This window comes from Molossus molossus, unplaced genomic scaffold (genome assembly GCF_014108415.1).
Source record: "Molossus molossus isolate mMolMol1 unplaced genomic scaffold, mMolMol1.p scaffold_m16_p_1, whole genome shotgun sequence".
NCBI classification, from domain to species: domain Eukaryota; kingdom Metazoa; phylum Chordata; class Mammalia; order Chiroptera; family Molossidae; genus Molossus; species Molossus molossus.
This window is the reverse complement of record NW_023425344.1, coordinates 214,013,765-214,027,995: the sequence shown is the minus strand read 5'-3', so window position 1 is coordinate 214,027,995 and position 14,231 is coordinate 214,013,765. Positions and strand designations below refer to the sequence as shown.

The window sequence follows — 14,231 nt, the reverse complement described above, 5'->3', positions numbered from 1 at the left end:
ACCTTGAGTCATGGCCTGCTCACAGATGCCCAGTGGAAGGTGGGCATGTATTTTGTCATGTGATCTCCAAGCCCAGTAAGTCATTCCAGCTCTGGGCCCCAGCAGATGAGCCTCTTCGCTTCAGGCAGTTCTACAGCATTCAATGGCTCTGTTCAACAAGGAACTAAGGGAGTTGAAAACATTTGGCCATTCTCTATCATTTTGATGTTCTGATATTTTTATATTGAGATAGAATCAAAGTACCAGCTTTCCTGAAGAATAAAGGCAGTCCTGTTTTGCACTGAAAATAAGCCTACTTTTTGCCTTTATTCTTCTTTTTCCTTTTTCATTGAATTTATTGGGGCAACACTGGTTAACAAAATTATACAGGTTTTAGGTGCACAATCTACAACACATCATCGGCACACTGTATTGTGTGTTCATACCCCAAGACAAGTCTCCTTCCATCATCATTTATCCCCGCCAAACCTTTCTTCCCTGCCCCCCACATCGTCCCCTTAGTACTCAACATATGTTGTCCATGTCCATGAGTTTTTTCTCTTTTTTTCTTTACTGCTCCATCCCTCCAAACCCCCGAGAGGCACCCCCTCCAGACAGCTGTCAGCCTGCTCCCTATCTATGAGTCTGTCTCTATTTTACTTGTTAGTTTATTTTATTCATTAGATTCCACATAGGAGTAAAATCATATGGTATTTGCCTTTCTCTGACTGGTTTATTTCACTTAGTTTAATGCTCTCTAGGTCCATCCATGTTGTCACAAAGGGTAAAATTTCCTCCTTTCTTTATTATGGCTGAGTAGTATTCCATTGTGTAAATACACCACAGATTTTTTTGTCTACTTATCTACTATGGACACTTGGGCTGCTTCTAAATCTTGGTTATAAATGATACTGCAAGGAACATAGGGGTGCATATATTCTTTTGAATTAATGTTTTGGGTTTCTTTGCATAAATTCTCAGAAGTGGAATTGCTTGGTCATAAGACAGTTCCATTTTTAATTTTTTGAGGTAACTCCATACTGCTTTCCACAGTGGCTGCACCAGTCTGCATTCCCACCAACTGCACAAGGGTTCCCTTTTCTCCACATCTTCACCAATACTTATTGTTGGTCGATTTATCGATAGCCATTCTGACAGGTGTGAAGTGATATCTCATTGTGATATAATTTGCATTTCTCTGATGATTAGTGATGTTGAGCATCTTTTCTATTTATTTATTTATTTTATTTTTATTTTTTAATTTTATTTTTGTTATAGATGTTTCCCCTGTATGTCCTCTTTGGAGAAGGGTCAATCCAGGCCCTTTGCCATTTTAATTGGATTATTTATTTTTGGGTGTTGGGTTGTATAAGTTTGTTATAAATTTCAGATATTAACCCCTTATTAGATGTATCATTGGTAAATATGTTCTTCCATTCAGTGGGTTGCCTTTTCATTTTGTTGATGGTTTTCTTTGCTATGCAAAACCTTTTTAGTTTGATATAGCCCAATTTATTTATTTTTTCTTGTTTCCCTTGCAAAATGAGATATATCAGAAAAAAAATATTGCAATGAAAAATGTCTGAGATTTTACTGCCTATGATTTCTTCTAGAATTTTTATGGTTTTGAGTCTAACATTTAAGTATTTAATCCATTTTGAGTTTATTCTTATGTATGGTGTAAGAAGATGGTCTAGTTTCATTTTTTTTCATGTATCTGTCAAATATTCCCAACATCATATATCGAATAGATGATATTTAGCCCATTGTATATTTCTGCCTCCTTTTTCAAATATTGACAATAAAGGCATGAGTTTATTTCTGGGCCCTCTATTCTGTTCCATTTATTTATATGTCTGTTTTTATGCCAGTACCATGCTGTTTTGATTACTATGGCCTTGTAGTATACTTTGATATCAGGTAGTGTGATTCCTTCAACTTTGTTCTTCTTTCTCAAAATTGCTGTTGCCATTGAGGTTTTTGTTTTTTTAATTTTTATGGTCCCATACAAATTTTGGAAATATTTGTTCTAGTTCTGTGAAATATGCTATTGGTATCTTGATAGGAATTGTGTTGAATCTATAGATTGCTTTAGATAGTTTGGACATTTTACTGATGCTAATTCTTCCTATCCATGAACATGATATATGCTTCCACTTATTTGTTTCTTCTTTAATTTCTTTCTTCAGAGTCTTACAATTTTCTGAGTACAGGTCTTTTACATCCTGGTTAAATTTATTTCTGTTTTGTTTTGTTGTTGTTGTTGTTGTTTTTAATGTGATTACAAATGATGAAAGTGAACAAGTGAACATCCTGTCTTGTTCCCCATTTTAAGGGGAAAACTTAGTTTTTGCCCATTGAGTATTATATTGGCTGTAGGTTTGTCATATATGGCCTTTATTACATGAAGGTATGTTCCCTCTATTTCCACTTTTCTGAGAGTTTTTATCATAAATGGGTGCTGGATTTTATCAAATGCTTTTTGTGCATCTATTGATATCATGATGTGGTTGTTATCCTTCATTTTATTTATGAAGTGTGTCACATTTATTGATTTGCAGATACTGTACCAACCTTGCATCCCCAGAATAAATCCCACTTGATCATGGTGTGTGATTTTTGAATGTATTGCTTGATATGGATTGCTAATATTTTGTTGAGGATTTTAGCATCTACGTTCATCAGGGATATTGGCCTATAATTTTCTCTCTTTGTAGTATCTTTATCTGGTTTTGGAATTAGAATAATTCTGGCCTTGTAAAATGAGTTTGGAAGTTTTCTCTCCTCTTGAATTTTTTGGAATAGTTTGAGAAGGATAGGTGTTAGTTCTTCTTTAAATGTTTGGTAGAATTTACCTGTGAAGCCATCTGGTCTAAGACTTTTGTTTGTTGGGACTTTTTAAAAAAATTTATTACTGCTTCAATTTCACTAGTTGTAATCTGTCTATTCAGACTCTCTGACTTTTCCTGGTTCAGTTTTAGAAGATTGTATGCTTCTAGGACTTTCCGTTTCATCCAGATTGACCTATTTGTAGGCACATAGTTGTTTGTAATGTTTTCTTACAATCCTGTGTATTTCTTTGGAATCAGGTGCTACTTCTTCCCTTTCATTTCTGATTTTATTTATTTGGGTCCTCTCTCTTTTTTCCTTGATGAATCTGGTCAAAGGTTCATCCATCTTGTTTATCTTTTCAAAGAACAAGCTCTTGGTTTCATTGATCTTTTATATTGTTCTTTAGACTCTATATGTTTTTTTCTGCTCTGGTCTTTATTACTTCCTTCCTTCTATCAGTTATGGCTTTGTTTGTTGTTCTTGGTATAGTTCCTTCAAGTGTAAAGTTAGATTGTTTATTTGAGCTTTTTCTTATTCCTTGAGATAGGCCTGTAATGCTATGACTTTCCCTCTTAGGAGTGCTTTCACTGTGTCCCATAGATTTGGGGTTGTTTTGTTCTCATTTTTGTTTCAAGGCATCTTTTGATTTCTTCTTTCATTGCATTGTCAACCCATTCATTGTTTAATAACATGCTGTATAGCCTCCATGTCTTTGTGTGTTTTTCAGGGTTTTTTTGTGTGATTTATTTCTAGTTTCGTACCATGATGGCCAAAGAAGATGCTTAATGTGATTTCAGTTCTCTTAAATGTATTCAGACTTGTTTTGAGTCCTAATATGTAATCTATCCTAAAATAATGTTCCATATGCACTTGAAAAGAATGTATATTCTGCTGCTTTGGGGTGAAATGCTCTGAACATATTAACGAAGTCCATCTGATCCAGTGTGTCACTTACAGCCACCATTTCCTTGTTGATTTTCTGTCTGGAAGATCTATCCATTGATATCAATGGAATGTTAAAATCCCCTACTATGATTGCATTACTGTCAATCTCTCCCTTTATGCTCATCAAGACTTGCTTTACCTCTATGCAGGTGTTCTTATGTTGGATGCATAAATGGTTAGAAGGATTATACCCTCTTATTGGATTGCCCCTTCACCATTATGTAGTTTCCTTCTTTGCCTTTTACTACAGCCTTCATTTCAAAGTCTGTTTTGTCAGATACAAGTATTGCAACCCCAGCTTTTTTTCATTTCCATTTGCATAAAATATCTTTTTCCATTTCTTTCGGTCTTGTGCATTTTTCATTCTGAGGTGGCTCTGTTGTACTTAGACAGCATATATGTGGGCCTTGTTTTCTTTTCCAGTCAGCTACCCTATGTCTTTTGATTGGAGCATTTAAGCCATTTACATATAAAGTGATTATTGGAAGGTATGTATTTATTGCTATTTTATTCTTTTAAATATGTTTCACTGTATCTCTTTCTCTTCGTCCTCCTCCTTCTTTAAGCTGGCCCTTTAACGTTTCTTGTAATACTGGTTTGGTGATGACAAACTCCTTTAGCTTTTTCTTGTCTGTGAAGCTCTTTCTTTTTCCTGCAAATTTAAATGATAGCCTTGCTGGGTAGAGTAGTCTTGGGTGTAGTCCTTGCTTTGCATCACTTTGAATATTTCATGACAATCCCTTCTGGCCTGAAATGTTTCTGTTGAGAAATCCAGTGATAGTCTTATGGGAGCTTCATTTTAGGTAACCAACTGTCTTTTTCTTGCAGCTTTTAAGATTCTCTCTTTGCCATTTTAATTATGTGTGTCTTAATGTGGGCCTCTTCAGGTCCATCTTGTTTGGGACTTTCTGTTCTTCTTGTCTTTTTCCTTCACCAGGTTAGGAAGTTTGCAGTTATTATTTTTTCAAATAGGTTCTCAATCCCACACATTCTCTCTTCTCCTTCTGGTACTCTATGATGTAAATGTTGTTATGCTTCATATTGTCCCAAAGGTCCCTTAAACTATCCTCATTTTTTAAAATTTTTGTTTGTTTGTTTGTTTTGCTGCTCTGACTGGGTGTTTTTTCTACCTTTTTTTCCAAATCACTAATCTGATGCTCTGCTTCATCCAGCCTACTATTTATTTCTTCCAGTACATTCTTTATTTCAGATATTGTTCTCTTCATTTCTGACTGCTCCTTTTCTATGATTTCTATGTCTTTTTTCATGTTGCTGAGCATCCTTGCAACCATTTCTGTGAACTCTTTATTTGATAAATTGCTTGTCTCCATTTTATTTAGCTTGTTTTCTGGAGATTTCTCCTGTTCTTTCATTTGGGGAATGTTTCCCTATCTATCCATTTTGGCTGCTTCTTTGTGTTTGTTTCTATGTATAAAATAGATATGCTGTGACTCTAAGTCTTTGTGGGGTGGCCTTATGTAGCAGGTGTCCTGTGAGGTCCAGTGGTACAGTTTCTTTGATCACCTGAGCTGGGTGCTCCAGGAATATCCCTTGTGTGAGTTATGTGGGTCTTCCTGTTGTAATTCAGTCTTGATTGCAATTGGACCATTTGGGTGGGGGATCAACCTTCAGGCTGGCTGACTGTGAAGCTCAACTTTGACCATGGCATGTGAGCTGCTCTGCAGGTACTGACCATGTGAAGCAGAATTTACCTCAGCATGGTTTGGTGGGTGCCTGCTGAAATCTTCCTTTGGATATACTGCTTGTAAAGCTTACTGGATCCTGCTCTGATGTCTGAAGCTGGTCACTGGGTGTATTGGTTCTCAGCCTCTTGGGAGAGATTCTAGTGCAGGCAAATGTCAGATGCTGCCTGTGACTGGCCCTGGGCAACCTGTTTGGAGCGTTAAGTGATCCACAGTTTTTGGCTGCCTGAGTTTAGCCTGGGTGCATGTAGGAAGGACCAAGCTGTACACCACGATTTGCTTTTATAAGCACCAACCCCAGGAGCAGGTGAGCAATAGTTTCTAGGCACCCCAAGATCTGCCTCTGCCTGCCTCCACCTGCCAGCTGCCTATCTGGCTCAGCCACTGAAAGAGCAAGCATCTGGCAGTACTCCTCAGCAGGGCATAAATTCCACAGGGTGGGGTGAGAGGGATTCCAGAGGGTAGGGCTATTGTTTTCCCCCAGGCTGATGCCACACAAGGAGAGTGTTCCACCCAAGAAAGATGGTGTCTGCAGTATGGGAGACTGGCTTAGCACAGGGACCCTGGCAGCTGTCCCTTCAGCTCTCTCCCCAGAGCCACAAACCCCAGACTCTCCTCATGTGACTCTTGTCTGTTCCACCCTCCCTCCACTGGAGCCCAGGGTGAGTTGCTGCAAACAAAATTTTGTGCATTGGCCCTTTAAGATGATGCTTATGTCTCCAGCAGACATCTTTCTCTCCCTGTTTGACAAAAACCACACTGCTTTTCACAGCCAAATTTTTTGTGGGTGAGTCTTCTTAGCTCGGCGTTCTGGGCTGGGGCGCCTGCGTTGGGGAGGCCAGATTGGGGTTTAGACCCTGTGCTTCTTGGGGGAATCCCCCCATAGCTGATATAATCCCCCTGGAACCTCAGCTGCCATCAGTGAGAGGAGGGCCAACCCTTTCCATGTCTCTGCTCTTCCTACCAGTCTCAGTGTGGCTTCTCCTGTAAACCCTTGGTTACAAGACTTCTCTTCAGCTAGTTTTAGTTGGTTACTAAGGATAATTCTTCTATAATTTAATCGTAATCCCATTTGGGTCCTGGGAGGAGGTGAGTGTAGCTTCCACCTACTCCATCACTATCTTGGTTCTCTGACTTTATTCTTAAAACAAAGTATTCTAAACAAATGTGAGTCAAGGCAAAGTATAAATTTATTTGACTTCAGGCATGACTTCAAATGGGCATGAACTTCTCATTTGTTGTAATGGCTTTGACATTGCCAGGTTGTTTAAAATATTACCACAGGCAGCCAAGGGAGCTTTTGTGTAAACTCCATGAAGAATTGTGAAACCTTGGTATAGCATTCTTCTTCGTGTGTGTGTGACAGCATTCTTATTCTCCTTTTTATGTCATTGAAAATAAAAATTGAACTTAAGAGACATAAGCATAGAAAGGACAAAGTTGTTTAGGTCTGCGATTATATGTGTGTATATAGAATGTTTTCAGAAAAGCAACCCCAAATCTATAACTTAGAGAAATTAGATTTTGTTAAATTTCGTGCTATACATAGGACAGCAAATACTGACATGTAAATTAAAATTAGATTCAGTAATAATTGGCTTATTCAAGTTTGACTGTACACAAAGTAGCAAATTTCTTCATTTTTCTTTCCCTTTTCCCATAAATAGGTGTTATGCATGGTTATAATAAAATCTACAAAAAAAGTCTTTTTTAACTCAGAAATATATGATACATTTTTATATCATTGACTATACTTCCACAATGTAATTCTTAAATGCAAAGTATTTTATTAGGCCATTATACTCAGCATATCCTTTCTAATGTTAAATATTTATGTTAGTTCCAATTTTTCACTGAAACACAGCTTTAGTGATAATCTTAAACATTTCTCACTTTTCTGACCATTTTGTTAGGAGAAATTCTTAGATATAAAATGACTGGGTAATGTTTTCTCTTAAAAGCTGTGTGTATGGCTGGGAATCTTATCACAAAACATCAACAACAACAAAACATCAAAAGTGCATGTTTCAAGGAGTAGTAATATTGAACAGACACGAAGTTTGTCTCTTATCATCCATCAGGTTACGGATCAGTTGCTCCCAGGACTCCTATGGGCCAGCTCTTCTGTGTCTTCTATGCTTTACTGGGGATTCCTCTGACTATCATATTCCTGAAATTTGTGGGTAATGCAATATCACAACCATTTTCAGGACTTTCAAAATACCTTCAGAATCTAGGCATGAAAGAGGTAATGCTTACTAAATGATTTTTTTTACAGCTTTGGTTTATAACCTTACATAAAATAAGCACATGACACTTTATAAATTCTTGTTAAATGCATGCTAAAAAGAATCTCTCTATATGTATATATGTACACATATGTGTAAGTATGTATGTGTGTGTATTTAATGTATATATTTGATATGCTTGCCCTATTTTTTATGGAACTCCCTGATTAAATAAGTGGTACTCAAACCAAAATATCTACAATGCTTTGTTTTTCTTTTTCAGAAAACAGGAACATTATTTCAAATAACACTTGTAGAGTATCATAGTATAAATGCAGTTTCAGAACCATGACTTTATTTCATTCCCTGAACCACCCTATAAATAAGTATGAACAACCTAACATCTAGGTTTTCTAGAGGAACTTATCAACTTGAATTCAATTCTTCTGATCCTAGGTTCTGAGTTTTTTATCTCACAATTTCTTTCTCAACACTACCAAGGACAAGACATTATTTAAGGCTATAGCTTGTAAAACTGCATAAGTAAAAGAGGCTGTTAGGAAAACTGTCAGGCACATTTGAGGTGAGTTGGAGCAAAGTGAGATAAGAGAGATGAAGGGATGGACGGTCCGTTCCTGATAGTCCAGAGGACAAGGACAGGCACACATCTGTTCTTGTTGCCAGAAAGTCTGTACCAGGCATTCCTGTGAACCAGGCTGCACCTCAGCAATAACTCCTTGCACCTGACTAATCCATCTGGAGTAGATGACTGAGGCAGGACGTTCCTTTCCCTTCCTCTCTGAGCTCTCATCCCCTGTCTAAGAGTGAGCAATAATAAGGCCGACCTGGTGACTAAACAGGCCTTCCCAGGAAGAGAGCAGTGCTGAGGAAGAGCAGGTCCGGCGGGTGCTACTTCCCCGTCTCAAAGAAGCGGAGTCCAGAGGAAGAAACCCCTGGGAGGTGTTTGCCCGCCCTCCCCACACACGGTGCCCGTCACCCATTCATACCAGCAGTTCTCTCCTGGGGGTGGCTGTGGGAGGGATGGAAGGAGAGGCAGGAGCTGTGCGCGAGCCTTCCTTAGAAACCCAGCTCCTCCATGAAATAGTTCAACCAGAAAAGTTTCTTTCCCCTTCAAGGGAGGAGATCGGACAGCATCTGAAAAGATTTTGCCCATTTGCTTTTCCTGAGGCCATAATTCCTTGTAATTGTGTCCGGTATCAAAGACTTGGCTGTTTCAGAAACTCAAGATTTCTTGGATGTTGCCTTTCAAAGCCTGCGAGAGGCCAAGGTTGTACCTTATTCCATGCTTATAAATATGTCTAAACAAACTTGTCAGACCGGGTCACTCAAGTGCACCAGATAACAGTGTGACCCAAGTAAAACAATATCAGTGATACAGAATGCTCTGAGTGTGCCTCCCCCACACAAAGTTAAACAAAAGGAGCTATTAACAGCGCTTCTCACAGAAAATGAAATTTGTAATATCAATCTCTTATTTACCAAACTCCTTAACAGTCCTAAAGTATATACTACAAGTCAGCTACCTATTTCATCCACTTTCTTCTAATTCTGCTGTTTCGCTCTGGGTATGTTATATAGGTTGGCACATCTCCAAATATCAATAATGAGTCTCTGTTTCCAAATGTATAGAGAAATAAGACATATAAGAATTGTATTACATCAGCTTCATATTCCTTCAAATTTAGAAATCATTGCAAACCCCACAATCCAATGTAATCACTGTAATAAGCACTAAAATGTAAGGAAATAGTTACAATATGTGCCTTTATCATAATAAATCAAAAAGGTATGTATAGCCCTTAGCTTAGTGTCTGTCCCATATAAGGAACTTTATAAATGAAAGTTTAAAACATGTTTTAAACTTTTTATTGGCTTACTGTCTCTCCTCCTCTCCCCACCCCCCAAAAATGGTAATTTCTGTGTGGACAAACTGTCTTACTGTTAATCTGTGTCTTTCATAGTTCTCATTAATAGGTAAACCTCAACAAATGCTTGCTGAATGAATTTTAATTCTATCATAAAAAGCATTTAATCAATTAATGTAATATAGAATTAAAAATGGAATATCTAGTTTTAAGATGAAAAAATACATTTCTCTTATAATTTGAAGTGTTGGAATGTCTCTTAACAAAATACGATTAGTTTATTTGTCTCAAAAAGCTAATGTCCTAAACTTGCAGATAGTGACTGTCTTCTTTGCACAGTCAGTGGGACCCAGAGTTGGAGGTGCAGGTGAGCCCGGCACAAGGCAAAAGAACCTTATAGGCTGAGACCTGGGGAAGGCAGGAGGGCAGGGGCTGTTTTACACTTAAAAAATGGGAAGTACAACAAAATGCGTGAAGAAAGAAAACTGGAATAAAGGCTAAGCAACAGAGATTCATAAGGGAAATGACTCCTTTGAAAGAGCTGGGATATTCTCCCAGATGCAAAGGAAGTCTACGAGTCAGAGTGTGGGAGAGCTACCCAAGCAAGCCCCTGGTCAGGAAGGATGAGTGAAGAGCAATTGTTGGTTTAGTCGACAATAGCTCTCTGATTGCTGTTGGATTATTAATATTTTTCTCCCTTCCCTCCATCTCTCCTTCCTTCCTTCTTTTTGTAGAGACGAATTAAAATTCACATACTCCTTTTTTTTCTTGGTAACTAGACTTCTCATTTTCATCCTGCTACCACCATTACTTTTCATGCATACAGAGGGCTGGACGTACAATGAAGGATTATATTTTGCATTTGTCTCCTTAAGTACCATTGGGTTTGGTGACTATAAACTAGGTAAGTCGACTGATATTAATCTTAGAATTGCATTAGCATTCATAGCCACAGACCCATAGGATTTGAAGTAAAAGTATAACCAGAAATATAGCATTTATCTATCAAGTGAGGGTAGAGGTCCAAACAATTAAGAAACTCCAATCACCTGACAATCCATGAAAGATTCCAAAATAATTCCTTTCCATCCACCTTTCTCCTTTTTCACGTCGATGTTTCTCTCTCTCTCTTCCTCTCTCTCCCTCCCACTCTATCTGATTATGGGGAAATGGAACACAGCAGTTCCTCAAAGCACGTCACCACTTTCTCATATGGGTATTCAAAGTTCATATATAATGACAACAGTAGGCACAGAGGTTGAATCCCATGCAACAGGCTCTTAGTATCTTCTCTAGGAGACAAGTCTACTTTCACTGTGGAATAAATACACTGCTTAAGGAGGAAATAAAGCTCCTCAGACCTTAGGTATTAATGTATATACCTAAACTGCAACAGTAAAATATCCAAAAGTCTTTTGTATACAGAATTATTTCTACAAAGCCTTTTTATGTTTATAAATTTCTTAGAGGAAAAAAGCCCATCTCCAAGTTATATATTTTTGGAGAACCTTTCTTGATTCATCTCTGCCTCAAATTAGTATCATCATATTAGGCATCATTCTTAGTTAACATATTTTTTAATTAGCCCAAACAACATAGGTATAATACCCCGTTGCACATACCTGCTCAGGTCTCGTACCTACACAGAAGAATTAGTTTTTACCGCAGTGAGCACAGAGCTGAGCATGTGGTGCCTCTCCTACCACAATCTATCTGGGTCAACTTGGACAAACTACTTGACCAATAGGACTCAATTTGATTTAACATTAAATAGCCGGGGTGAGGGAAGAAACCTTGAAGTAGTTGATTTTTTTTTCTGTCAATAGTCATTCAACCAATCTAGCAATCAGTATTTCTTGAGCCTTTCTTACCATATGAAAGTCTAAAGTGATGTGTGCTTCGGAGTCAACCACGACCGTCTATAAGGATCACACATTGGAGTGGTCAAGATTTGCACATAAACAGATCATTACAAATTGAGGCTGCAATAAGTCATAATTGCGTTAAATACATAGTGCTGTAATAGCAACATTGAAAAAGAAAATGTTCTTGCCCTGGCCGGTTTGGCTCAGCGGTTAAGCCTGTGGTCCAGAGAGACCCGGGTTCGGTTCCCACTAAGGGCATGTACCTTGGTTGCAGTTTGTCCCCGGCCCTGGTTGGGTCGTGCGGGTGGCAGCCACTCCATGTGTCCCTTTCACGTCGATGTTTCTCTCTCTCTCTTCCTCTCTCTCCCTCCCACTCTGTCTGAACAAAGAATGGAAAAATGTCCTCCGGTGAGGATCAAAAAAGAAAGAAAGAAAAAGGAAATATTCTTGACTGTGAGGATCCACAAAGCCTTACCAGGTGCTTCAGTTATGGCTGAAAGTCAGAAATAGCTGATAGCCCAGGAAGAATATTTATAAAAAACCCTTTTAGCTCTCATGTTTACTAGTTTCTGATTAAGTTCCTAGAATGGACATGTAGTACATATCTAGGTATTTGTTTTTTTAATCACTAGGTCACAGAAATAGAATAATCTCTATTAGTCCTTTTATCTAGAAAAACGATACTAAAAAGAGAATGTGGTACATGTGGTACATGTGATACTGGGTGGGGGAGAAAGGCAGTCACACGGAAGAATGCCTTGGGCGTGCCCTTCTCCAATGTCAAAACGTTGACAAATTTGGTATGGTGAGGCGGGAGAGCTGTGTGGCTAACGACCTCTTTTGGGGATAGGGGGGTTGGTATATCTGGGTTCCAGTTCATTCTGAGAGCCCACCTGTCATTTAAGAAAGGGAAAATTTTGCTTTGCCTCTGCAGTTTTTCACCGCCTCTAACACTTCTGCTTGGTCTGCTCTGTCCATGCACACCCAGGTCGGTCTGGAAGCTGCCACGGCCTTCTGCCGTTGAAGACGCTCTTCTCTCTAGGCCCTAGCTCATCAAGATTTCCTGCATTCGCTGTTTTTTGCTAGCACCACTGAAACAACCAGAGTCTTGTCTATTTCCTCTTTTGTTTGTTTTTTACTGTGGAATAGAAAACCTGGCCTATCGCCCTAATTTTCTAACTGGAATTGGGACTTCATAGATGCTTTATTAGAAATTTAGAAGGTGCTGGAAAGGGACTCTAAGCAACGTGCCATTTTAAACCGGAAAACAATGCAATCTTTTCAACATTCATGTCAGTCAATAAAATTATGCTTTCATAAAGTTAAGTTTGCTCATTTATGCCACCGGTTTACATTCTCCTCCCCCTTGTTCTAAGATAAGGTTGGATGTAGTTAGAATGTGTCCTTTTTGCTGAATGGCCATTAGTTTACCCTGTGCTCTTTGGCAAATCTTCATTGAATGACATGTTTTTCTTCATTAGCAAATGTCGGAATGGGACCAAAATTCATGTGATTATTTACATTTTGATGTACACTATTAGTTTGAAGGATATTTGAGATGAAATAAATAGCATAAAGATTGCAGGAATGGAGCCAGTGTTATTGAATCTCAAAATAGTGTGAGATGGTTGTTGGGATTTGGGGCATATTTTTTTGTGTGTTTCTTTCTTTTTTTTTTTATCATTGCCCAAGGACATTTTTCCTTTTTTTTTTTTTTTCTTGTTCAGATAAAGTGGGAGGGAGAGAAAGGAAGAGAGAGAGAGAGAGAGAGAGAGAAACATCGACGTGAAAGGGACACATTGAGTGGCTGCCACCCGCACGACCAACCAGGGCCAGGGACAAACTGCAACCAAGGTACATGCCCTTAGTGGGAACCGAACCCGGGTCTCTCTGGACCACAGGCCGATGCTCTAACCGCTGAGCCAAACTGTCCAGGGCTTGTGTGTTTCTTATAATTACTTCAAATTGCTTTTCACAATAAAAGGTTAGCGCCATAGAGAACACAGCAGTGGCAAAGTAGGAGTGCATATACATGGATGGCTACATCACTTTTTTAAACAAAATTTGAGTTTCAAAAAAATGTTTTTACAGCTTATGTTTGTTTATTTTTTAAACCCCTAACAGCAATAAAAGCAAAAATACTTACATTAATGTATGCCCTAAAGGTTTATGGCACTTCTAGATTCCTATCTATCCTGTGAGATGTTCAGTCAGCTTGGTGTATTTGCACAAAAACCTTTCAAATCATTCATAGAAATAGAGCTTTTTTTCTCTTCATGCAACAGATATGTTACAAAAAAGTTTAATCTCAAGTTTGTACCTATAATCTTGTATTCTCACTGAAGACGGTATTCATTTTAGAAGTACCACTTCTTAATTTCCAATTGGTCCTTAATAATCAATGATTACACTCCAAATGTAGACATTTTTATGGGTTTATACTAATTTGGTATATTTCATGAGGGTCAAGAAAAGATCAGAGGCAAAAGTCATCTTCCAATCATTTAAATGTCATTTTCTTTTTGTTTTCAGGTATGAATAATTCTCAGAGTTACTCACAAATTTACTCAGTATTAGTAATACTTTGGTATACCTTTGGTCTTGCTTGGATTGCTCTTCTGTTTAATCTGTTTTCAAAACTTTTGGAAAAAAATAAAATATCACTTCAATCTGTTATTGCAAACAAAAAGAATTTCACCTATGAAAAGATTTTTTTTTTATTACTGGCCTTTGCTGAATAAACAATCAAAAGGAATATCTCAAACTGTTTTTGCGAATGGTGAGACAAGATGA

General features: G+C 38.1%; 1 pseudogene; it reads left to right on the top strand.

Annotated features, from left to right (window-relative positions):
* The window catches only part of LOC118623460, a 54,105-nt pseudogene extending 39,874 nt beyond the window's left edge, over positions 1–14,231 (top strand).